Below are 24,463 nucleotides of genomic sequence, written 5' to 3' on the forward strand. Positions count from 1 at the left end.
TGGCTCTTTGCTTTTTGGTGGTGCAGGTATAGAATTCCACATACAATAAATTAAAGGTAGAATCTTGTGGTTTAGTGGCAGAATTCCCACCTGCCAAGAGAGAGGTCTGGATCTGAAAAGGGAATAAACACCAAACAAATGTTGTACTAAAAGCATATGACTCTTAGCTTGGGAGTTTTATTTCTATTGACGAAGCTGGCCAGGCTTTGTTACAGTGTTGTAGCATCAAGGCAAGGCAACGCTTGCTCTTCAATCTACACTACTAAACCAAAGCAAAGTTTCCACATTCAGTAGATCCTGATATTCCTGCATGGTTTCACCCACTGATGTACACCTGAAACAGCGATATATTTTGTTAAAGAGTGCCTGGCTCTTTGCATTTTGGTGGTGCAGGCATAGAATTCAACATACAATGATTTAGTGGTAGAATCTTGTGGTTTAGTGGTATAATTCCCACCTGCCAAGTGAGAGGTCTGGATCTGAAAAGGGAATAAACACCAAACAAATGTTGTACTAAAAGCATATGACTCTTAGCTTGGGAGTTTTATTTCTATTGTCTAAGCTGGCCAGGCTTTGTTACAGTGTTGTAGCATCAAGGCAAGGCAACGCTTGCTCTTCAATCTACACTACTAAACCAAAGCAAAGTTTCCACATTCAGTAGATCCTGATATTCCTGCATGGTTTCACCCACTGATGTACACCTGAAACAGCGATATATTTTGTTAAAGAGTGCCTGGCTCTTTGCATTTTGGTGGTGCAGGCATAGAATTCAACATACAATGATTTAGTGGTAGAATCTTGTGGTTTAGTGGTAGAATTCTCGCCTGCCATGATGGAGGCATGGATCTGAAAAGGGAATAAACACCACCCAATGTTGTGCTCAAAGCAAATGACTCTTAGATTTGGAGTCTTATTCGCTATTGACTCACATAGCTAGGCTTTTTTTACAGTGTTATGGCATCATGGCAAGGCAAGGATTGCCCTTCAATCTATAAAACCAAAGCAAGGTTTCCACATTTAGTAGATCCTGAGATTCCTGCTTGGTTTCACACACTGATGTACACCTCTTTTAAGTTTCAAATAAAACACGTTTGGTTTTGTAGTGACAGAGATCACGCCTGTAGAATTCTGGGAAAAAACACCGCCCAACGTGGGGCTCGAACCCACGACCCTGAGATTAAGAGTCTCATGCTCTACCGACTGAGCTAGCCAGGCTTGGTTACTGTGGTGGGACAAAAAGGCCACTCAAGCCAAGGAGTGCCCTACAAGCTATTAAAGTAGATCTAGGCTACCACATTCAGTACACTGAGATGCATGCTTGGTTTCACACATTGAGGAAAATGGGTAAGTAACCGTGAAGTAAAATGTGAAGCATTGGTTGTTCAGTGGTAGAATTCTCGCCTGCCACGCGGGAGGCCCGGGTTCGATTCCCGGCCAATGCAGTACTCAAGTTTTACTGAAATTATGGTATATTTTGTTAAAGAGTGCCTGGCTCTTTGCATTTTGGTGGTGCAGGTATAGAATTCCACATACAATAAATTAATGGTAGAATCTTGTGGTTTAGTGGTAGAATTCCCACCTGCCAAGAGAGAGGTCTGGATCTGAAAAGGGAATAAACACCAAACAAATGTTGTACTAAAAGCATATGACTCTTAGCTTGGGAGTTTTATTTCTATTGACTAAGCTGGCCAGGCTTTGTTACAGTGTTGTAGCATCAAGGCAAGGCAACGCTTGCTCTTCAATCTACACTATTAAACCAAAGCAAAGTTTCCACATTCAGTAGATCCTGATATTCCTGCATGGTTTCACCCACTGATGTACACCTGAAACAGCGATATATTTTGTTAAAGAGTGCCTGGCTCTTTGCATTTTGGTGGTGCAGGTATAGAATTTAACATACAATGATTTAGTGGTAGAATCTTGTGGTTTAGTGGTAGAATTCTCGCCTGCCATGAGGGAGGCATGGATCTGAAAAGGGAATAAACACCACCCAATGTTGTGCTCAAAGCAAATGACTCTTAGATTTGGAGTCTTATTCGCTATTGACCCAGATAGCTAGGCTTTTTTACAGTGTTATGGCATCATGGCAAGGCAGGGATTGCCCTTCTATTTATAAAACCAAAGCAAGGTTTCCACATTTAGTAGATCCTGAGATTCCTGCTTGGTTTCACACACTGATGTACACCTCTTTTAAGTTTCAAATAAAACACGTTTGGTTGTGTAGTGACAGAGATCTCGCCTGTAGAATTCTGGGAAAAAACACCGCCCAACGTGGGGCTCGAACCCACGACCCTGAGATTAAGAGTCTCATGCTCTACCGACTGAGCTAGCCAGGCTTGGTTACTGTTGTGTGACAAAAAGGCCACTCAAGCCAAGGAGTGCCCTACAAGCTATTAAAGTAGATCTAGGCTACCACATTCAGTACACTGAGATGCATGCTTGGTTTCACAAATTGAGGAAAATGGGTAAGTAACCGTGAAGTAAAATGTGAAACATTGGTTGTTCAGTGGTAGAATTCTCGCCTGCCACGCGGGAGGCCCGGGTTCGATTCCCGGCCAATGCAGTACTCAAGTTTTACTGAAATTATGGTATATTTTGTTAAAGAGTGTCTGGCTCTTTGCTTTTTGGTGGTGCAGGTATAGAATTCCACATACAATAAATTAATGGTAGAATCTTGTGGTTTAGTGGTAGAATTCCCACCTGCCAAGAGAGAGGTCTGGATCTGAAAAGGGAATAAACACCAAACAAATTTTGTACTAAAAGCACATGACTCTTAGCTTGGGAGTTTTATTTCTATTGACTAAGCTAGCCAGGCTTTGTTACAGTGTTGTAGCATCAAGGCAAGGCAACGCTTGCTCTTCAATCTACACTACTAAACCAAAGCAAAGTTTCCACATTCAGTAGATCCTGATATTCCTGCATGGTTTCACCCACTGATGTACACCTGAAACAGCAATATATTTTGTTAAATAGTGCATGGCTCTTTGCATTTTGGTGGTGCAGGCATAGAATTCAACATACAATGATTTAGTGGTAGAATCTTGTGGTTTAGTGGTAGAATTCACGCCTGCCATGAGGGAGGCATGGATCTAAAAAGGGAATAAACACCACCCAATGTTGTGCTCAAAGCAAATGACTCTTAGATTTGGAGTCTTATTCGCTATTGACTCAGATAGCTAGGCTTTTTTACAGTGTTATGGCATCATGGCAAGGCAAGGATTGCCCTTCAATCTATAAAACCAAAGCAAGCTTTCCACATTTAGTAGATCCTGAGATTCCTGCTTGGTTTCACACACTGATGTACACCTCTTTTAAGTTTCAAATAAAACACGTTTGGTTGTGTAGTGACAGAGATCTCGCCTGTAGAATTCTGGGAAAAAACACCGCCCAATGTGGGGCTCGAACCCATGACCCTGAGATTAAGAGTCTCATGCTCTACCGACTGAGCTAGCCAGGCTTGGTTACTGTGATTTGACAAAAAGGCCACTCAAGCCAAGGAGTGCAATAAAAGCTATTAAAGTAGATCTAGGCTACCACATTCAGTACACTGAGATGCATGCTTGGTTTCACACATTGAGGAAAATGGGTAAGTAACCGTGAAGTAAAATGTGAAGCATTGGTTGTTCAGTGGTAGAATTCTCGCCTGCCACGCGGGAGGCCCGGGTTCGATTCCCGGGCCCGGGTTCGATTCCCAGCCAATGCAGTACTCAAGTTTTACTGAAATTATGGTATATTTTGTTAAAGAGTGGCTGGCTATTTGCATTTTGGTGGTGCAGGTATAGAATTCCACATACAATAAATTAATGGTAGAATCTTGTGGTTTAGTGGTAGAATTCCCACCTGCCAAGAGAGAGGTCTGGATCTGAAAAGGGAATAAACACCAAACAAATGTTGTACTAAAAGCATATGACTCTTAGCTTGGGAGTTTTATTTCTGTTGACTAAGCTGGCCAGGCTTTGTTACAGTGTTGTAGCATCAAGGCAAGGCAACGCTTGCTCTTCAATCTACACTATTAAACCAAAGCAAAGTTTCCACATTCAGTAGATCCTGATATTCCTGCATGGTTTCACCCACTGATGTACACCTGAAACAGCGATATATTTTGTTAAAGAGTGCCTGGCTCTTTGCATTTTGGTGGTGCAAGTATAGAATTTAACATACAATGATTTAGTGGTAGAATCTTGTGGTTTAGTGGTAGAATTCTCGCCTGCCATGAGGGAGGCATGGATCTGAAAAGGGAATAAACACCACCCAATGTTGTGCTCAAAGCAAATGACTCTTAGATTTGGAGTCTTATTCGCTATTGACTCAGATAGCTAGGCTTTTTTACAGTGTTATGGCATCATGGCAAGGCAAGGATTGCCCTTCAATTTATAAAACCAAAGCAAGGTTTCCACATTTAGTAGATCCTGAGATTCCTGCTTGGTTTCACACACTGATGTACACCTCTTTTAAGTTTCAAATAAAACACGTTTGGTTGTGTAGTGACAGAGATCTCGCCTGTAGAATTCTGGGAAAAAACACCGCCCAACGTGGGGCTCGAACCCACGACCCTGAGATTAAGAGTCTCATGCTCTACCGACTGAGCTAGCCAGGCTTGGTTACTGTGATGTGACAAAAGTGCCACTCAAGCCAAGGAGTGCCCTACAAGCTATTAAAGTAGATCTAGGCTACCACATTCAGTACACTGAGATGCATGCTTGGTTTCACACATTGAGGAAAATGGGTAAGTAACCTTGAAGTAAAATGTGAAGCATTGGTTGATCAGTGGTAGAATTCTCGCCTGCCACGCGGTAGGCCCGGGTTCGATTCTCGGCCAATGCAGTACTCAAGTTTTACTGAAATTATGGTATATTTTGTTAAAGAGTGGCTGGCTATTTGCATTTTGGTGGTGCAGGTATAGAATTCCACATACAATAAATTAATGGTAGAATCTTGTGGTTTAGTGGTAGAATTCCCACCTGCCAAGAGAGAGGTCTGGATCTGAAAAGGGAATAAACACCAAACAAATGTTGTACTAAAAGCATATGACTCTTAGCTTGGGAGTTTTATTTCTATTGACTAAGCTGGCCAGGCTTTGTTACAGTGTTGTAGCATCAAGGCAAGGCAACGCTTGCTCTTCAATCTACACTATTAAACCAAAGCAAAGTTTCCACATTCAGTAGATCCTGATATTCCTGCATGGTTTCACCCACTGATGTACACCTGAAACAGCGATATATTTTGTTAAAGAGTGCCTGGCTCTTTGCATTTTGGTGGTGCAGGTATAGAATTTAACATACAATGATTTAGTGGTAGAATCTTGTGGTTTAGTGGTAGAATTCTCGCCTGCCATGAGGGAGGCATGGATCTGAAAAGGGAATAAACACCACCCAATGTTGTGCTCAAAGCAAATGACTCTTAGATTTGGAGTCTTATTCGCTATTGACTCAGATAGCTAGGCTTTTTTACAGTGTTATGGCATCATGGCAAGGCAAGGATTGCCCTTCAATTTATAAAACCAAAGCAAGGTTTCCACATTTAGTAGATCCTGAGATTCCTGCTTGGTTTCACACACTGATGTACACCTCTTTTAAGTTTCAAATAAAACACGTTTGGTTGTGTAGTGAGAGAGATCTCGCCTGTAGAATTCTGGGAAAAAACACCGCCCAACGTGGGGCTCGAACCCACGACCCTGAGATTAAGAGTCTCATGCTCTACCGACTGAGCTAGCCAGGCTTGGTTACTGTGATGTGACAAAAGTGCCACTCAAGCCAAGGAGTGCCCTACAAGCTATTAAAGTAGATCTAGGCTACCACATTCAGTACACTGAGATGCATGCTTGGTTTCACAAATTGAGGAAATTGGGTAAGTAACCGTGAAGTAAAATGTGAAGCATTGGTTGTTCAGTGGTAGAATTCTCGCCTGCCACGCGGGAGGCCCGGGTTCGATTCCCGGCCAATGCAGTACTCAAGTTTTACTGAAATTATGGTAAATTTTGTTAAAGAGTGTCTGGCTCTTTGCATTTTGGTGGTGCGGGTAAAGAATTCCACATACAATAAATTAATGTTAGAATCTTATGGTTAAGTGGTAGAATTCCCACCTGCCAAGAGAGAGGTCTGGATCTGAAAAGGGAATAAACACCAAACAAATGTTGTACTAAAAGCATATGACTCTTAGCTTGGGAGTTTTATTTCTATTGACTAAGCTGGCCAGGCTTTGTTACAGTGTTGTAGCATCAAGGCAAGGCAACGCTTGCTCTTCCATCTACACTATTAAACCAAAGCAAAGTTTCCGCATTCAGTAGATCCTGATATTCCTGCATGGTTTCACCCACTGATGTACACCTGAAACAGCGATATATTTTGTTAAAGAGTGCCTGGCTCTTTGCATTTTGGTGGTGCAGGTATAGAATTCAACATACAATGATTTAGTGGTAGAATCTTGTGGTTTAGTGGTAGAATTCTCGCCTGCCATGAGGGAGGCATGGATCTGAAAAGGGAATAAACACCACCCAATGTTGTGCTCAAAGCAAATGACTCTTAGATTTGGAGTCTTATTCGCTATTGACTCAGATAGCTAGGCTTTTTTACAGTGTTATGGCATCATGGAAAGGCAAGGATTGCCCTTCAATTTATAAAACCAAAGCAAGGTTTCCACATTTAGTAGATCCTGAGATTCCTGCTTGGTTTCACACACTGATGTACACCTCTTTTAAGTTTCAAATAAAACATGTTTGGTTGTGTAGTGACAGAGATCTCGCCTGTAGAATTCTGGGAAAAAACACCGCCCAACGTGGGGCTCGATTCCACGACCCTGAGATTAAGAGTCTCATGCTCTACCGACTGAGCTAGCCAGGCTTGGTTACTGTTGTGTGACAAAAAGGCCACTCAAGCCAAGGAGTGCCCTACAAGCTATTAAAGTAGATCTAGGCTACCACATTCAGTACACTGAGATGCATGCTTGGTTTCACAAATTGAGGAAAATGGGTAAGTAACCATGAAGTAAAATGTAAAGCATTTTTTGTTCAGTGGTAGAATTCTCGCCTGCCACGCGGGAGGCCCGGGTTCGATTCCCGGCCAATGCAGTACTCAAGTTTTACTGAAATTATGGTATATTTTGTTAAAGAGTGTCTGGCTCTTTGCATTTTGGTGGTGCAGGTATAGAATTCCACATACAATAAATTAATGGTAGAATCTTGTGGTTTAGTGGTAGAATTCCCACCTGCCAAGAGAGAGGTCTGGATCTGAAAAGGGAATAAACACCAAACAAATGTTGTACTAAAAGCATATGACTCTTAGCTTGGGAGTTTTATTTCTATTGACTAAGCTGGCCAGGCTTTGTTACAGTGTTGTAGCATCAAGGCAAGGCAACGCTTGCTCTTCAATCTACACTATTAAACCAAAGCAAAGTTTCCACATTCAGTAGATCCTGATATTCCTGCATGGTTTCACCCACTGATGTACACCTGAAACAGCGATATATTTTGTTAAAGAGTGCCTGGCTCTTTGCATTTTGGTGGTGCAGGTATATAATTTAACATACAATGATTTAGTGGTAGAATCTTGTGGTTTAGTGGTAGAATTCTCGCCTGCCATGAGGGAGGCATGGATCTGAAAAGGGAATAAACACCACCCAATGTTGTGCTCAAAGCAAATGACTCTTAGATTTGGAGTCTTATTCGCTATTGACTCAGATAGCTAGGCTTTTTTACAGTGTTATGGCATCATGGCAAGGCAAGGATTGCCCTTCAATTTATAAAACCAAAGCAAGGTTTCCACATTTAGTAGATCCTGAGATTCCTGCTTGGTTTCACACACTGATGTACACCTCTTTTAAGTTTCAAATAAAACACGTTTGGTTGTGTAGTGACAGAGATCTCGCCTGTAGAATTCTGGGAAAAAACACCGCCCAACGTGGGGCTCGAACCCACGACCCTGAGATTAAGAGACTCATGCTCTACCGACTGAGCTAGCCAGGCTTGGTTACTGTTGTGTGACAAAAAGGCCACTCAAGCCAAGGAGTGCCCTACAAGCTATTAAAGTAGATCTAGGCTACCACATTCAGTACACTGAGATGCATGCTTGGTTTCACAAATTGAGGAAAATGGGTAAGTAACCGTGAAGTAAAATGTGAAGCATTGGTTGTTCAGTGGTAGAATTCTCGCCTGCCACGCGGGAGGCCTGGGTTCGATTCCCGGCCAATGCAGTACTCAAGTTTTACTGAAATTATGGTATATTTTGTTAAAGAGTGTCTGGCTCTTTGCTTTTTGGTGGTGCAGGTATAGAATTCCACATACAATAAATTAATGTTAGAATCTTGTGTTTTAGTGGTAGAATTCCCACCTGCCAAGAGAGAGGTCTGGATCTGAAAAGGGAATAAACACCAAACAAATGTTGTACTAAAAGCATATGACTCTTAGCTTGGGAGTTTTATTTCTATTGACTAAGCTGGCCAGGCTTTGTTACAGTGTTGTAGCATCAAGGCAAGGCAACGCTTGCTCTTCAATCTACACTATTAAACCAAAGCAAAGTTTCCACATTCAGTAGATCCTGATATTCCTGCATGGTTTCACCCACTGATGTACACCTGAAACAGCGATATATTTTGTTAAAGAGTGCCTGGCTCTTTGCATTTTGGTGGTGCAGGTATAGAATTTAACATACAATGATTTAGTGGTAGAATCTTGTGGTTTAGTGGTAGAATTCTCGCCTGCCATGAGGGAGGCATGGATCTGAAAAGGGAATAAACACCACCCAATGTTGTGCTCAAAGCAAATGACTCTTAGATTTGGAGTCTTATTCGCTATTGACTCAGATAGCTAGGCTTTTTTACAGTGTTATGGCATCATGGCAAGGCAAGGATTGCCCTTCAATTTATAAAATCAAAGCAAGGTTTCCACATTTAGTAGATCCTGAGATTTCTGCTTGGTTTCACACACTGATGTACACCTCTTTTAAGTTTCAAATAAAACACGTTTGGTTGTGTAGTGACAGAGATCTCGCCTGTAGAATTCTGGGAAAAAACACTGCCCAACGTGGGGCTCGAACACACGACCCTAAGATTAAGAGTCTCATGCTCTACCGACTGAGCTAGCCAGGCTTGGTTACTGTGATTTGACAAAAAGGCCACTCAAGCCAAGGAGTGCAATACAGGCTATTAAAGTAGATCTAGGCTACCACATTCAGTACACTGAGATGCATGCTTGGTTTCACACATTGAGGAAAATGGGTAAGTAACCGTGAAGTAAAATGTGAAGCATTGGTTGTTCAGTGGTAGAATTCTCGCCTGCCACGCGGGAGGCCCGGGTTCGATTCCCGGCCAATGCAGTACTCAAGTTTTACTGAAATTATGGTATATTTTGTTAAAGAGTGCCTGGCTCTTTGCATTTTGGTGGTGCAGGTATAGAATTCCACATACAATAAATTAATGGTAGAATCTTGTGGTTTAGTGGTAGAATTCCCACCTGCCAAGAGAGAGGTCTGGATCTGAAAAGGGAATAAACACCAAACAAATGTTGTACTAAAAGCATATGACTCTTAGCTTAGGAGTTTTATTTCTATTGACTAAGCTGGCCAGGCTTTGTTACAGTGTTGTAGCATCAAGGCAAGGCAACGCTTGCTCTTCAATCTACACTATTAAACCAAAGCAAAGTTTCCACATTCAGTAGATCCTGATATTCCTGCATGGTTTCACCCACTGATGTACACCTGAAACAGCGATATATTTTGTTAAAGAGTGCCTGGCTCTTTGCATTTTGGTGGTGCAGGTATAGAATTTAACATACAATGATTTAGTGGTAGAATCTTGTGGTTTAGTGGTAGAATTCTCGCCTGCCATGAGGGAGGCATGGATCTGAAAAGGAATAAACACCACCCAATGTTGTGCTCAAAGCAAATGACTCTTAGATTTGGAGTCTTATTCGCTATTGACTCAGATAGCTAGGCTTTTTTACAGTGTTATGGCATCATGGCAAGGCAAGGATTGCCCTTCAATTTATAAAACCAAAGCAAGGTTTCCACATTTAGTAGATCCTGAGATTCCTGCTTGGTTTCACACGCTGATGTACACCTCTTTTAAGTTTCAAATAAAACACGTTTGGTTGTGTAGTGACAGAGATCTCGCCTGTATAATTCTGGGAAAAAACACCGCCCAACATGGGGCTCGAACCCACGACCCTGAGATTAAGAGTCTCATGCTCTACCGACTGAGATAGCCAGGCTTGGTTACTGTTGTGTGACAAAAAGGCCACTCAAGCCAAGGAGTGCCCTACAAGCTATTAAAGTAGATCTAGTCTACCACATTCAGTACACTGAGATGCATGCTTGGTTTCACAAATTGAGGAAAATGGGTAAGTAACCGTGAAGTAAAACGTGAAGCATTGATTGTTCAGTGGTAGAATTCTAGCCTGCCACGCGGGAGGCCCGGGTTTGATTCCCAGCCAACGCAGTACTCAAGTTTTACTGAAATTATGGTATATTTTGTTAAAGAGTGTCTGGCTCTTTGCTTTTTGGTGGTGCAGGTATAGAATTCCACATACAATAAATTAATGTTAGAATCTTGTGTTTTAGTGGTAGAATTCCCACCTGCCAAGAGAGAGGTCTGGATCTGAAAAGGGAATAAACACCAAACAAATGTTGTACTAAAAGCATATGACTCTTAGCTTGGGAGTTTTATTTCTATTGACTAAGCTGGCCAGGCTTTGTTACAGTGTTGTAGCATCAAGGCAAGGCAACGCTTGCTCTTCAATCTACACTATTAAACCAAAGCAAAGTTTCCACATTCAGTAGATCCTGATATTCCTGCATGGTTTCACCCACTGATGTACACCTGAAACAGCGATATATTTTGTTAAAGAGTGCCTGGCTCTTTGCATTTTGGTGGTGCAGGTATAGAATTTAACATACAATGATTTAGTAGTAGAATCTTGTGGTTTAGTGGTAGAATTCTCGCCTGCCATGAGGGAGGCATGGATCTGAAAAGGGAATAAACACCACCCAATGTTGTGCTCAAAGCAAATGACTCTTAGATTTGGAGTCTTATTCGCTATTGACTCAGATAGCTAGGCTTTTTTACAGTGTTATGGCATCATGGCAAGGCAAGGATTGCCCTTCAATTTATAAAACCAAAGCAAGGTTTCCACATTTAGTAGATCCTGAGATTCCTGCTTGGTTTCACACACTGATGTACACCTCTTTTAAGTTTAAAATAAAACACGTTTGGTTGTGTAGTGACAGAGATCTCGCCTGTAGAATTCTGTGAAAAAACACCGCCCAACGTGGGGCTCGTACCCACGACCCTGAGATAAGAGTCTCATGCTCTACCGACTGAGCTAGCCAGGCTTGGTTACTGTTGTGTGACAAAAAGGCCACTCAAGCCAAGGAGTGCCCTACAAGCTATTAAAGTAGATCTAGGCTACCACATTCAGTACACTGAGAAGCATGCTTGGTTTCACAAATTGAGGAAAATGGGTAAGTAACCATGAAGTAAAATGTGAAGCATTGGTTGTTCAGTGGTAGAATTCTCGCCTGCCACGCGGGAGGCCCGGGTTCGATTCCCGGCCAATGCAGTACTCAAGTTTTACTGAAATTATGGTATATTTTGTTAAAGAGTGTCTGGCTCTTTGCTTTTTGGTGGTGCAGGTATAGAATTCCACATACAATAAATTAATGTTAGAATCTTGTGGTTTAGTGGTAGAATTCCCACCTGCCAAGAGAGAGGTCTGGATCTGAAAAGGGAATAAACACCAAACAAATGTTGTACTAAAAGCATATGACTCTTAGCTTGGGAGTTTTATTTCTATTGACTAAGCTGGCCAGGCTTTGTTACAGTGTTGTAGCATCAAGGCAAGGCAACGCTTGCTCTTCAATCTACACTATTAAACCAAAGCAAAGTTTCCACATTCAGTAGATCCTGATATTCCTGCATGGTTTCACCCACTGATGTACACCTGAAAAAGCGATATATTTTGTTAAAGAGTGCCTGGCTCTTTGCATTTTGGTGGTCCAGGTATAGAATTCAACATACAATGATTTAGTGGTAGAATCTTGTGGTTTAGTGGTAGAATTCTCGCCTGCCATGAGGGAGGCATGGATCTGAAAAGGGAATAAACACCACCCAATGTTGTGCTCAAAGTAAATGACTCTTAGATTTGGAGTCTTATTCGCTATTGACTCAGATAACTAGGCTTTTTTACAGTGTTATGGCATCATGGCAAGGCAAGGATTGCCCTTCAATCTATAAAACCAAAGCTAGGTTTCCACATTTAGTAGATCCTGAGATTCCTGCTTGGTTTCACACACTGATGTACACCTCTTTTAAGTTTCAAATAAAACAGGTTTGGTTGTGTAGTGACAGAGATCTCGCCTGTAGAATTCTGGGAAAAAACACCGCCCAACATGGGGCTCGAACCCACGACCCTGAGATTAAGAGTCTCATGCTCTACCGACTGAGCTAGCCAGGCTTGGTTACTGTTGTGTGACAAAAAGGCCACTCAAGCCAAGGAGTGCCCTACAAGCTATTAAAGTAGATCTAGTCTACCACATTCAGTACACTGAGATGCATGCTTGGTTTCACAAATTGAGGAAAATGGGTAAGTAACCGTGAAGTAAAATGTGAAGCATTGGTTGTTCAGTGGTAGAATTCTAGCCTGCCACGCGGGAGGCCCGGGTTTGATTCCCAGCCAACGCAGTACTCAAGTTTTACTGAAATTATGGTATATTTTGTTAAAGAGTGTCTGGCTCTTTGCATTTTGGTGGTGCAGGTAAAGAATTCCACATACAATAAATTAATGTTAGAATCTTGTGGTTAAGTGGTAGAATTCCCACCTGCCAAGAGAGAGGTCTGGATCTGAAAAGGGAATAAACACCAAACAAATGTTGTACTAAAAGCATATGACTCTTAGCTTGGGAGTTTTATTTCTATTGACTAAGCTGGCCAGGCTTTGTTACAGTGTTGTAGCATCAAGGCAAGGCAACGCTTGCTCTTCAATCTACACTATTAAACCAAAGCAAAGTTTCCACATTCAGTAGATCCTGATATTCCTGCATGGTTTCACCCACTGATGTACACCTGAAAAAGCGATATATTTTGTTAAAGAGTGCCTGGCTCTTTGCATTTTGGTGGTGCAGGTATAGAATTCAACATACAATGATTTAGTGGTAGAATCTTGTAGTTTAGTGGTAGAATTCTCGCCTGCTATGAGGGAGGCATGGATCTGAAAAGGGAATAAACACCACCCAATGTTGTGCTCAAAGCAAATGACTCTTAGATTTGGAGTCTTATTCGCTATTGACTCAGGTAACTAGGCTTTTTTACAGTGTTATGGCATCATGGCAAGGCAAGGATTGCCCTTCAATCTATAAAACCAAAGCTAGGTTTCCACATTTAGTAGATCCTGAGATTCCTGCTTGGTTTCACACACTGATGTACACCTCTTTTAAGTTTCAAATAAAACACGTTTGGTTGTGTAGTGACAGAGATCTCGCCTGTAGAATTCTGGGAAAAAACACCGCCCAACGTGGGGCTCGAACCCACGACCCTGAGATTAAGAGTCTCATGCTCTACCGACTGAGCTAGCCAGGCTTGGTTACTGTGATGTGACAAAAAGGCCATTGAAGCCAAGGAGTGCCCTACAAACTATTAAAGTAGATCTAGGCTACCACATTCAGTACACTGAGATGCATGCTTGGTTTCACAAATTGAGGAAAATGGGTAAGTAACCGTGAAGTAAAATGTGAAGCATTGGTTGTTCAGTGGTAGAATTCTCGCCTGCCACGCGGGAGGCCCGGGTTCGATTCCCGGCCAATGCAGTACTCAAGTTTTACTGAAATTATGGTATATTTTGTTAAAGAGTGTCTGGCTCTTTGCATTTTGGTGGTGCAGGTAAAGAATTCCACATACAATAAATTAATGTTAGAATCTTGTGGTTAAGTGGTAGAATTCCCACCTGCCAAGAGAGAGGTCTGGATCTGAAAAGGGAATAAACACCAAACAAATGTTGTACTAAAAGCATATGACTCTTAGCTTGGGAGTTTTATTTCTATTGACTAAGCTGGCCAGGCTTTGTTACAGTGTTGTAGCATCAAGGCAAGGCAACGCTTGCTCTTCAATCTACACTATTAAACCAAAGCAAAGTTTCCACATTCAGTAGATCCTGATATTCCTGCATGGTTTCACCCACTGATGTACACCTGAAACAGCGATATATTTTGTTAAAGAGTGCCTGGCTCTTTGCATTTTGGTGGTGCAGGTATAGAATTCAACATACAATGATTTAGTGGTAAAATCTTGTAGTTTAGTGGTAGAATTCTCGCCTGCTATGAGGGAGGCATGGATCTGAAAAGGGAATAAACACCACCCAATGTTGTGCTCAAAGCAAATGACTCTTAGATTTGGAGTCTTATTCGCTATTGACTCAGATAGCTAGGCTTTTTTACAGTGTTATGGCATCATGGCAAGGCAAGGATTGCCCTTCAATTTATAAAACCAAAGCAAGGTTTCCACATTTAGTAGATCCTGAGATTCCTGCTTGGTTTCACACACTGATGTACACCTCTTTTAAGTTTCAAATAAAACACGTTTGGTTGTGTAGTGACAGAGATCTCGCCTGTAGAATTCTGGGAAAAAACACCGCCCAACGTGGGGCTCGAACCCACGACCCTGAGATTAAGAGTCTCATGCTCTACCGACTGAGCTAGCCAGGCTTGGTTACTGTGACGTGACAAAAAGGCCACTCAAGCCAAGGAGTGCAATACAAGCTATTAAAGTAGATCTAGGCTACCACATTCAGTACACTGAGATGCATGCTTGGTTTCAAACATTGAGGAAAATGGGTAAGTAACTGTGAAGTAAAATGTGAAGCATTGGCTGTTCAGTGTTAGAATTCTCGCCTGCCACGCGGGAGGCCCGGGTTCGATTCCCGGCCAATGCAGTACTCAAGTTTTACTGAAATTATGGTATATTTTGTTAAAGAGTGTCTGGCTCTTTGCTTTTTGGTGGTGCAGGTATAGAATTCCACATACAATAAATTAATGTTAGAATCTTGTGGTTTAGTGGTAGAATTCCCACCTGCCAAGAGAGAGGTCTGGATCTGAAAAGGGAATAAACACCAAACAAATGTTGTACTAAAAGCATATGACTCTTAGCTTGGGAGTTTTATTTCTATTGACTAAGCTGGCCAGGCTTTGTTACAGTGTTGTAGCATCAAGGCAAGGCAACACTTGCTCTTCAATCTACACTATTAAACCAAAGCAAAGTTTCCACATTCAGTAGATCCTGATATTCCTGCATGGTTTCACCCACTGATGTACACCTGAAAAAGCGATATATTTTGTTAAAGAGTGCCTGGCTCTTTGCATTTTGGTGGTCCAGGTATAGAATTCAACATACAATGATTTAGTGGTAGAATCTTGTGGTTTAGTGGTAGAATTCTCGCCTGCCATGAGGGAGGCATGGATCTGAAAAGGGAATAAACACCACCCAATGTTGTGCTCAAAGTAAATGACTCTTAGATTTGGAGTCTTATTCGCTATTGACTCAGATAACTAGGCTTTTTTACAGTGTTATGGCATCATGGCAAGGCAAGGATTGCCCTTCAATCTATAAAACCAAAGCTAGGTTTCCACATTTAGTAGATACTGAGATTCCTGCTTGGTTTCACACACTGATGTACACCTCTTTTAAGTTTCAAATAAAACAGGTTTGGTTGTGTAGTGACAGAGATCTCGCCTGTAGAATTCTGGGAAAAAACACCGCCCAACGTGGGGCTCGAACCCACGACCCTGAGATTAAGAGTCTCATGCTCTACCGACTGAGCTAGCCAGGCTTGGTTACTGTGATGTGACAAAAAGGCCATTTAAGCCAAGGAGTGCCCTACAAACTATTAAAGTAGATCTAGGCTACCACATTCAGTACACTGAGATGCATGCTTGGTTTCACAAATTGAGGAAAATGGGTAAGTAACCGTGAAGTAAAATGTGAGGCATTGGTTGTTCAGTGGTAGAATTCTCGCCTGCCACGCGGGAGTCCCGGGTTCGATTCCCCGCCAATGCAGTACTCAAGTTTTACTGAAATTATGGTATATTTTGTTAAAGAGTGTCTGGCTCTTTGCATTTTGGTGGTGCAGGTAAAGAATTCCACATACAATAAATTAATGTTAGAATCTTGTGGTTAAGTGGTAGAATTCCCACCTGCCAAGAGAGAGGTCTGGATCTGAAAAGGGAATAAACACCAAACAAATGTTGTACTAAAAGCATATGACTCTTAGCTTGGGAGTTTTATTTCTATTGACTAAGCTGGCCAGGCTTTGTTACAGTGTTGTAGCATCAAGGCAAGGCAACGCTTGCTCTTCAATCTACACTATTAAACCAAAGCAAAGTTTCCACATTCAGTAGATCCTGATATTCCTGCATGGTTTCACCCACTGATGTACACCTGAAACAGCGATATATTTTGTTAAAGAGTGCCTGGCTCTTTGCATTTTGGTGGTGCAGGTATAGAATTCAACATACAATGATTTAGTGGTAGAATCTTGTAGTTTAGTGGTAGAATTCTCGCCTGCTATGAGGGAGGCATGGATCTGAAAAGGGAATAAACACCACCCAATGTTGTGCTCAAAGCAAATGACTCAGATTTGGAGTCTTATTCGCTATTGACTCAGATAGCTAGGCTTTTTTACAGTGTTATGGCATCATGGCAAGGCAAGGATTGCCCTTCAATTTATAAAACCAAAGCAAGGTTTCCACATTTAGTAGATCCTGAGATTCCTGCTTGGTTTCACACACTGATGTACACCTCTTTTAAGTTTCAAATAAAACACGTTTGGTTGTGTAGTGACAGAGATCTCGCCTGTAGAATTCTGGGAAAAAACACCGCCCAACGTGGGGCTCGAACCCACGACCCTGAGATTAAGAGTCTCATGCTCTACCGACTGAGCTAGCCAGGCTTGGTTACTGTGACGTGACAAAAAGGCCACTCAAGCCAAGGAGTGCAATACAAGCTATTAAAGTAGATCTAGGCTACCACATTCAGTACACTGAGATGCATGCTTGGTTTCACACATTGAGGAAAATGGGTAAGTAACCGTGAAGTAAAATGTGAAGCATTGGCTGTTCAGTGTTAGAATTCTCGCCTGCCACGCGGGAGGCCCGGGTTCGATTCCCGGCCAATGCAGTACTCAAGTTTTACTGAAATTATGGTATATTTTGTTAAAGAGTGGCTGGCTCTTTGCATTTTGGTGGTGCAGGTATAGAATTCCACAAACAATAAATTAATGGTAGAATCTTGTGGTTTAGTGGTAGAATTCCCACCTGCCAAGAGAGAGGTCTGGATCTGAAAAGGGAATAAACACCAAACAAATGTTGTACTAAAAGCATATGACTCTTAGCTTGGGAGTTTTATTTCTATTGACTAAGCTGTCCAGGCTTTGTTACAGTATTGTAGCATCAAGGCAAGGCAACGCTTGCTCTTCAATCTACACTATTAAACCAAAGCAAAGTTTCCACATTCAGTAGATCCTGATATTCCTGCATGGTTTCACCCACTGATGTACACCTGAAACAGCGATATATTTTGTTAAAGAGTGCCTGGCTCTTTGCATTTTGGTGGTGCAGGTATAGAATTTAACATACAATGATTTAGTGGTAGAATCTTGTGGTTTAGTGGTAGAATTCTCGCCTGCCATGAGGGAGGCATGGATCTGAAAAGGGAATAAACACCACCCAATGTTGTGCTCAAAGCAAATGACTCTTAGATTTGGAGTCTTATTCGCTATTGACTCAGATAGCTAGGCTTTTTTACAGTGTTATGGCATCATGGCAAGGCAAGGATTGCCCTTCAATTTATAAAACCAAAGCAAGGTTTCCACATTTAGTAGATCCTGAGATTCCTGCTTGGTTTCACACACTGATGTACACCTCTTTTAAGTTTCAAATAAAACACGTTTGGTTGTGTAGTGACAGAGATCTCGCCTGTAGAATTCTGGGAAAAAACACCGCCCAATGTGGGGCTCGAACCCACGACCCTGAGATTAAGAGTCTCATGCTCTACCGACTGAGCTAGTCAGGCTTGGTTACTGTGATGTGACAAAAAGGCCACTCAAGCCAAGGAGTGCCCTACAAGCTATTAAAGTAGATCTAGGCTACCACATTCAGTACACTGAGATGCATGCTTGGTTTCACACATTGAGGAAAATGGGTAAGTAACCGTGAAGTAAAATGTGAAGCATTGGCTGTTCAGTGGTAGAATTCTCGCCTGCCACGCGGGAGGCCTGGTTTCGATTCCCGGCCAATGCAGTACTCAAGTTTTACTGAAATTATGGTATATTTTGTTAAAGAGTGGCTGGCTCTTTGCATTTTGGTGGTGCAGGTATAGAATTCCACATACAATAAATTAATGTTAGAATCTTGTGGTTAAGTGGTAGAATTCCCACCTGCCAAGAGAGAGGTCTGGATCTGAAAAGGGAATAAACACCAAACAAATGTTGTACTAAAAGCATATGACTCTTAGCTTGGGAGTTTTATTTCTATTGACTAAGCTGGCCAGGCTTTGTTACAGTGTTGTAGCATCAAGGCAAGGCAACGCTTGCTCTTCAATCTACACTATTAAACCAAAGCAAAGTTTCCACATTCAGTAGATCCTGATATTCCTGCATGGTTTCACCCACTGATGTACACCTGAAACAGCAATATATTTTGTTAAAGAGTGCCTGGCTCTTTGCATTTTGGTGGTGCAGGTATAGAATTCAACATACAATGATTTAGTGGTAGAATCTTGTAGTTTAGTGGTAGAATTCTCGCCTGCTATGAGGGAGGCATGGATCTGAAAAGGGAATAAACACCACCCAATGTTGTGCTCAAAGCAAATGACTCTTAGATTTGGAGTCTTATTCGCTATTGACTCAGATAGCTAGGCTTTTTTACAGTGTTATGGCATCATGGCAAGGCAAGGATTGCCCTTCAATTTATAAAACCAAAGCAAGGTTTCCACATTTAGTAGATCCTGAGATTCCTGCTTGGTTTCACACACTGATGTACACCTCTTTTAAGTTTCAAATAAAACACGTTTGGTTGTGTAGTGACAGAGATCTCGCCTGTAGAATTCTGGGAAAAAACACCGCCCAACGTGGGGCTCGAACCCACGACCCTGAGATTAAGAGTCTCATGCTCTACCGACTGAGCTAGCCAGGCTTGGTTACTGTGACGTGACAAAAAGGCCACTCAAGCCAAGGAGTGCAATACAAGCTATTAAAGTAGATCTAGGCTACCACATTCAGTACACTGAGATGCATGCTTGGTTTCACACATTGAGGAAAATGGGTAAGTAACCGTGTAGTAAAATGTGAAGCATTGGCTGTTCAGTGTTAGAATTCTCGCCTGCCACGCGGGAGGCCCGGGTTCGATTCCCGGCCAATGCAGTACTCAAGTTTTACTGAAATTATGGTATATTTTGTTAAAGAGTGGCTGGCTCTTTGCATTTTGGTGGTGCAGGTATAGAATTCCACATACAATAAATTAATGGTAGAATCTTGTGGTTTAGTGGTAGAATTCCCACCTGCCAAGAGAGAGGTCTGGATCTGAAAAGGGAATAAACACCAAACAAATGTTGTACTAAAAGCATATGACTCTTAGCTTGGGAGTTTTATTTCTATTGACTAAGCTGTCCAGGCTTTGTTACAGTGTTGTAGCATCAAGGCAAGGCAACGTTTGCTCTTCAATCTACACTATTAAACCAAAGCAAAGTTTCCACATTCAGTAGATCCTGATATTCCTGCATGGTTTCACCCACTGATGTACACCTGAAACAGCGATATATTTTGTTAAAGAGTGCCTGGCTCTTTGCATTTTGGTGGTGCAGGTATAGAATTTAACATACAATGATTTAGTGGTAGAATCTTGTGGTTTAGTGGTAGAATTCTCGCCTGCCATGAGGGAGGCATGGATCTGAAAAGGGAATAAACACCACCCAATGTTGTGCTCAAAGCAAATGACTCTTAGATTTGGAGTCTTATTCGCTATTGACTCAGATAGCTAGGCTTTTTTACAGTGTTATGGCATCATGGCAAGGCAAGGATTGCCCTTCAATTTATAAAACCAAAGCAAGGTTTCCACATTTAGTAGATCCTGAGATTCCTGCTTGGTTTCACACACTGATGTACACCTCTTTTAAGTTTCAAATAAAACACGTTTGGTTGTGTAGTGACAGAGATCTCGCCTGTAGAATTCTGGGAAAAAACACCGCCCAATGTGGGGCTCGAACCCACGACCCTGAGATTAAGAGTCTCATGCTCTACCGACTGAGCTAGCCAGGCTTGGTTACTGTGATGTGACAAAAAGGCCACTCAAGCCAAGGAGTGCCCTACAAGCTATTAAAGTAGATCTAGGCTACCACATTCAGTACACTGAGATGCATGCTTGGTTTCACACATTGAGGAAAATGGGTAAGTAACGGTGAAGTAAAATGTGAAGCATTGGCTGTTCAGTGGTAGAATTCTCGCCTGCCACGCGGGAGGCCTGGGTTCGATTCCCGGCCAATGCAGTACTCAAGTTTTACTGAAATTATGGTATATTTTGTTAAAGAGTGGCTGGCTCTTTGCATTTTGGTGGTGCAGGTATAGAATTCCACATACAATAAATTAATGGTAGAATCTTGTGGTTTAGTGGTAGAATTCCCACCTGCCAAGAGAGAGGTCTGGATCTGAAAAGGGAGTAAACACCAAACAAATGTTGTACTAAAAGCATATGACTCTTAGCTTGGGAGTTTTATTTCTATTGACTAAGCTGGCCAGGCTTTGTTACAGTGTTGTAGCATCAAGGCAAGGCAACGCTTGCTCTTCAATCTACACTATTAAACCAAAGCAAAGTTTCCACATTCAGTAGATCCTGATATTCCTGCATGGTTTCACCCACTGATGTACACCTGAAACAGCGATATATTTTGTTAAAGAGTGCCTGGCTCTTTGCATTTTGGTGGTGCAGGTATAGAATTTAACATACAATGATTTAGTGGTAGAATCTTGTGGTTTAGTGGTAGAATTCTCGCCTGCCATGAGGGAGGCATGGATCTGAAAAGGGAATAAACACCACCCAATGTTGTGCTCAAAGCAAATGACTCTTAGATTTGGAGTCTTATTCGCTATTGACTCAGATAGCTAGGCTTTTTTACAGTGTTATGGCATCATGGCAAGGCAAGGATTGCCCTTCAATTTATAAAACCAAAGCAAGGTTTCCACATTTAGTAGATCCTGAGATTCCTGCTTGGTTTCACACACTGATGTACACCTCTTTTAAGTTTCAAATAAAACACGTTTGGTTGTGTAGTGACAGAGATCTCGCCTGTAGAATTCTGGGAAAAAACACCGCCCAACGTGGGGCTCGTACCCACGACCCTGAGATTAAGAGTCACATGCTCTACCGACTGAGCTAGCCAGGCTTGGTTACTGTTGTGTGACAAAAAGGCCACTCAAGCCAAGGAGTGCCCTACAAGCTATTAAAGTAGATCTAGGCTACCACATTCAGTACACTGAGATGCATGCTTGGTTTCACAAATTGAGGAAAATGGGTAAGTAACCGTGAAGTAAAATGTGAAGCATTGGTTGTTCAGTGGTAGAATTCTCGCCTGCCACACGGGAGGCCCGGGTTCGATTCCCGGCCAATGCAGTACTCAAGTTTTACTGAAATTATGGTATATTTTGTTAAAGAGTGTCTGGCTCTTTGCTTTTTGGTGGTGCAGGTATAGAATTCCACATACAATAAATTAATGTTAGAATCTTGTGGTTTAGTGGTAGAATTCCCACCTGCCAAGAGAGAGGTCTGGATCTGAAAAGGGAATAAACACCAAACAAATGTTGTACTAAAAACATATGACTCTTAGCTTGGGAGTTTTATTTCTATTGACTAAGCTGGCCAGGCTTTGTTACAGTGTTGTAGCATCAAGGCAAGGCAACGCTTGCTCTTCAATCTACACTATTAAACCGAAGCAAAGTTTCCACATTCAGTAGATCCTGATATTCCTGCATGGTTTCACCCACTGATGTACACCTGAAACAGCGATATATTTTGTTAAAGAGTGCCTGGCTCTTTGCATTTTGGTGGTGCAGGCATAGAATTCAACATACCATGATTTAGTGGTAGAATCTTGTGGTTTAGTGGTAGAATTCTTGCCTGCCATGAGGGAGGCATGGATCTGAAAAGGGAATAAACACCACCCAATGTTGTGCTCAAAGCAAATGACTCTTAGATTTGGAGTCTTATTCGCTATTGACTCAGATAGCTAGGCTTTTTTACAGTGTTATGGCATCATGGCAAGGCAAGGATTGCCCTTCAATTTATAAAACCAAAGCAAGGTTTCCACATTTAGTAGATCCTGAGATTCCTGCTTGGTTTCACACACTGATGTACACCTCTTTTAAGTTTCAAATAAAACACGTTTGGTTGTGTAGTGACAGAGATCTCGCCTGTAGAATTCTGGGAAAAAACACCGCCCAACGTGGGGCTCGTACCCACGACCCTGAGATTAAGAGTCTCATGCTCTACCGACTGAGCTAGCCAGGCTTGGTTACTGTTGTGTGACAAAAAGGCCACTCAAGCCAAGGAGTGCCCTACAAGCTATTAAAGTAGATCTAGGCTACCACATTCAGTACACTGAGATGCATGCTTGGTTTCACAAATTGAGGAAAATGGGTAAGTAACCGTGAAGTAAAATGTGAAGCATTGGTTGTTCAGTGGTAGAATTCTCGCCTGCCACGCGGGAGGCCCGGGTTCGATTCCCGGCCAATGCAGTACTCAAGTTTTACTGAAATTATGGTATATTTTGTTAAAGAGTGTCTGGCTCTTTGCTTTTTGGTGGTGCAGGTATAGAATTCCACATACAATAAATTAATGTTAGAATCTTGTGGTTTAGTGGTAGAATTCCCACCTGCCAAGAGAGAGGTCTGGATCTGAAAAGGGAATAAACACCAAACAAATGTTGTACTAAAAGCATATGACTCTTAGCTTGGGAGTTTTATTTCTATTGACTAAGCTGGCCAGGCTTTGTTACAGTGTTGTAGCATCAAGGCAAGGCAACGCTTGCTCTTCAATCTACAATATTAAACCAAAGCAAAGTTTCCACATTCAGTAGATCCTGATATTCCTGCATGGTTTCACCCACTGATGTACACCTGAAACAGCGATATATTTTGTTAAAGAGTGCCTGGCTCTTTGCATTTTGGTGGTGCAGGCATAGAATTCAACATACCATGATTTAGTGGTAGAATCTTGTGGTTTAGTGGTAGAATTCTCGCCTGCCATGAGGGAGGCATGGATCTGAAAAGGGAATAAACACCACCCAATGTTGTGCTCAAAGCAAATGACTCTTAGATTTGGAGTCTTATTCGCTATTGACTCAGATAGCTAGGCTTTTTTACAGTGTTATGGCATCATGGCAAGGCAAGGATTGCCCTTCAATCTATAAAACCAAAGCAAGGTTTCCACATTTAGTAGATCCTGAGATTCCTGCTTGGTTTCACACACTGATGTACACCTCTTTTAAGTTTCAAATAAAACACGTTTGGTTGTGTAGTGACAGAGATCTCGCCTGTAGAATTCTGGGAAAAAACACCGCCCAATGTGGGGCTCGAACCCATGACCCTGAGATTAAGAGTCTCATGCTCTACCGACTGAGCTAGCCAGGCTTGGTTACTGTTGTGTGACAAAAAGGCCACTCAAGCCAAGGAGTGCCCTACAAGCTATTAAAGTAGATCTAGGCTACCACATTCAGTACACTGAGATGCATGCTTGGTTTCACAAATTGAGGAAAATGGGTAAGTAACCGTGAAGTAAAATGTGAAGCATTGGTTGTTCAGTGGTAGAATTCTCGCCTGCCACGCGGGAGGCCCGGGTTCGATTCCCGGCCAATGCAGTACTCAAGTTTTACTGAAATTATGGTATATTTTGTTAAAGAGTGTCTGGCTCTTTGCTTTTTGGTGGTGCAGGTATAGAATTCCACATACAATAAATTAATGTTAGAATCTTGTGGTTTAGTGGTAGAATTCCCACCTGCCAAGAGAGAGGTCTGGATCTGAAAAGGGAATAAACACCAAACAAATGTTGTACTAAAAGCATATGACTCTTAGCTTGGGAGTTTTATTTCTATTGAATAAGCTGGCCAGGCTTTGTTACAGTGTTGTAGCATCAAGGCAAGGCAACGCTTGCTCTTCAATCTACACTATTAAACCAAAGCAAAGTTTCCACATTCAGTAGATCCTGATATTCCTGCATGGTTTCACCCACTGATGTACACCTGAAACAGTGATATATTTTGTTAAAGAGTGCCTGGCTCTTTGCATTTTGGTGGTGCAGGTATAGAATTTAACATACAATAATTTAGTGGTAGAATCTTGTGGTTTAGTGGTAGAATTCTCGCCTGCCATGAGGGAGGCATGGATCTGAAAAGGGAATAAACACCACCCAATGTTGTGCTCAAAGCAAATGACTCTTAGATTTGG

General features: G+C 41.9%; 16 non-coding genes across 16 annotated transcripts; 7 read left to right on the forward strand and 9 right to left on the reverse strand.

Annotated features, from left to right (window-relative positions):
• Positions 1–1,142: 1,142 nt before the first annotated feature.
• On the reverse strand, positions 1,143–1,215 carry TRNAK-CUU (transfer RNA lysine (anticodon CUU)). Its single transcript has one exon. It is a non-coding gene; the product is annotated as a tRNA-Lys (tRNA).
• Positions 1,216–1,371: 156 nt separating this feature from the next.
• TRNAG-GCC (transfer RNA glycine (anticodon GCC)) lies at positions 1,372–1,442 on the forward strand. The gene has a single exon. It is a non-coding gene; the product is annotated as a tRNA-Gly (tRNA).
• Positions 1,443–2,263: 821 nt separating this feature from the next.
• On the reverse strand, positions 2,264–2,336 carry TRNAK-CUU (transfer RNA lysine (anticodon CUU)). The gene has a single exon. It is a non-coding gene; the product is annotated as a tRNA-Lys (tRNA).
• Positions 2,337–4,524: 2,188 nt separating this feature from the next.
• Positions 4,525–4,597, reverse strand: TRNAK-CUU (transfer RNA lysine (anticodon CUU)). Its single transcript has one exon. It is a non-coding gene; the product is annotated as a tRNA-Lys (tRNA).
• A 1,048-nt stretch (positions 4,598–5,645) lies between these two features.
• Positions 5,646–5,718, reverse strand: TRNAK-CUU (transfer RNA lysine (anticodon CUU)). The gene has a single exon. It is a non-coding gene; the product is annotated as a tRNA-Lys (tRNA).
• Positions 5,719–5,874: 156 nt separating this feature from the next.
• On the forward strand, positions 5,875–5,945 carry TRNAG-GCC (transfer RNA glycine (anticodon GCC)). The gene has a single exon. It is a non-coding gene; the product is annotated as a tRNA-Gly (tRNA).
• A 3,292-nt stretch (positions 5,946–9,237) lies between these two features.
• Positions 9,238–9,308, forward strand: TRNAG-GCC (transfer RNA glycine (anticodon GCC)). The gene has a single exon. It is a non-coding gene; the product is annotated as a tRNA-Gly (tRNA).
• A 2,169-nt stretch (positions 9,309–11,477) lies between these two features.
• On the forward strand, positions 11,478–11,548 carry TRNAG-GCC (transfer RNA glycine (anticodon GCC)). Its single transcript has one exon. It is a non-coding gene; the product is annotated as a tRNA-Gly (tRNA).
• Positions 11,549–13,490: 1,942 nt separating this feature from the next.
• On the reverse strand, positions 13,491–13,563 carry TRNAK-CUU (transfer RNA lysine (anticodon CUU)). Its single transcript has one exon. It is a non-coding gene; the product is annotated as a tRNA-Lys (tRNA).
• A 156-nt stretch (positions 13,564–13,719) lies between these two features.
• On the forward strand, positions 13,720–13,790 carry TRNAG-GCC (transfer RNA glycine (anticodon GCC)). The gene has a single exon. It is a non-coding gene; the product is annotated as a tRNA-Gly (tRNA).
• Positions 13,791–14,611: 821 nt separating this feature from the next.
• TRNAK-CUU (transfer RNA lysine (anticodon CUU)) lies at positions 14,612–14,684 on the reverse strand. The gene has a single exon. It is a non-coding gene; the product is annotated as a tRNA-Lys (tRNA).
• A 1,048-nt stretch (positions 14,685–15,732) lies between these two features.
• On the reverse strand, positions 15,733–15,805 carry TRNAK-CUU (transfer RNA lysine (anticodon CUU)). Its single transcript has one exon. It is a non-coding gene; the product is annotated as a tRNA-Lys (tRNA).
• Positions 15,806–16,851: 1,046 nt separating this feature from the next.
• On the reverse strand, positions 16,852–16,924 carry TRNAK-CUU (transfer RNA lysine (anticodon CUU)). The gene has a single exon. It is a non-coding gene; the product is annotated as a tRNA-Lys (tRNA).
• Positions 16,925–19,093: 2,169 nt separating this feature from the next.
• TRNAK-CUU (transfer RNA lysine (anticodon CUU)) lies at positions 19,094–19,166 on the reverse strand. Its single transcript has one exon. It is a non-coding gene; the product is annotated as a tRNA-Lys (tRNA).
• Positions 19,167–22,685: 3,519 nt separating this feature from the next.
• TRNAG-GCC (transfer RNA glycine (anticodon GCC)) lies at positions 22,686–22,756 on the forward strand. Its single transcript has one exon. It is a non-coding gene; the product is annotated as a tRNA-Gly (tRNA).
• A 1,050-nt stretch (positions 22,757–23,806) lies between these two features.
• TRNAG-GCC (transfer RNA glycine (anticodon GCC)) lies at positions 23,807–23,877 on the forward strand. The gene has a single exon. It is a non-coding gene; the product is annotated as a tRNA-Gly (tRNA).
• The last annotated feature ends 586 nt before the right edge of the window (positions 23,878–24,463 follow it).

The sequence above is a fragment of the Crinia signifera genome, unplaced genomic scaffold (assembly GCF_055691185.1).
Source record: "Crinia signifera unplaced genomic scaffold, ASM5569118v1 HAP2_SCAFFOLD_74, whole genome shotgun sequence".
Classification (NCBI taxonomy): Eukaryota; Metazoa; Chordata; class Amphibia; order Anura; family Myobatrachidae; genus Crinia; species Crinia signifera.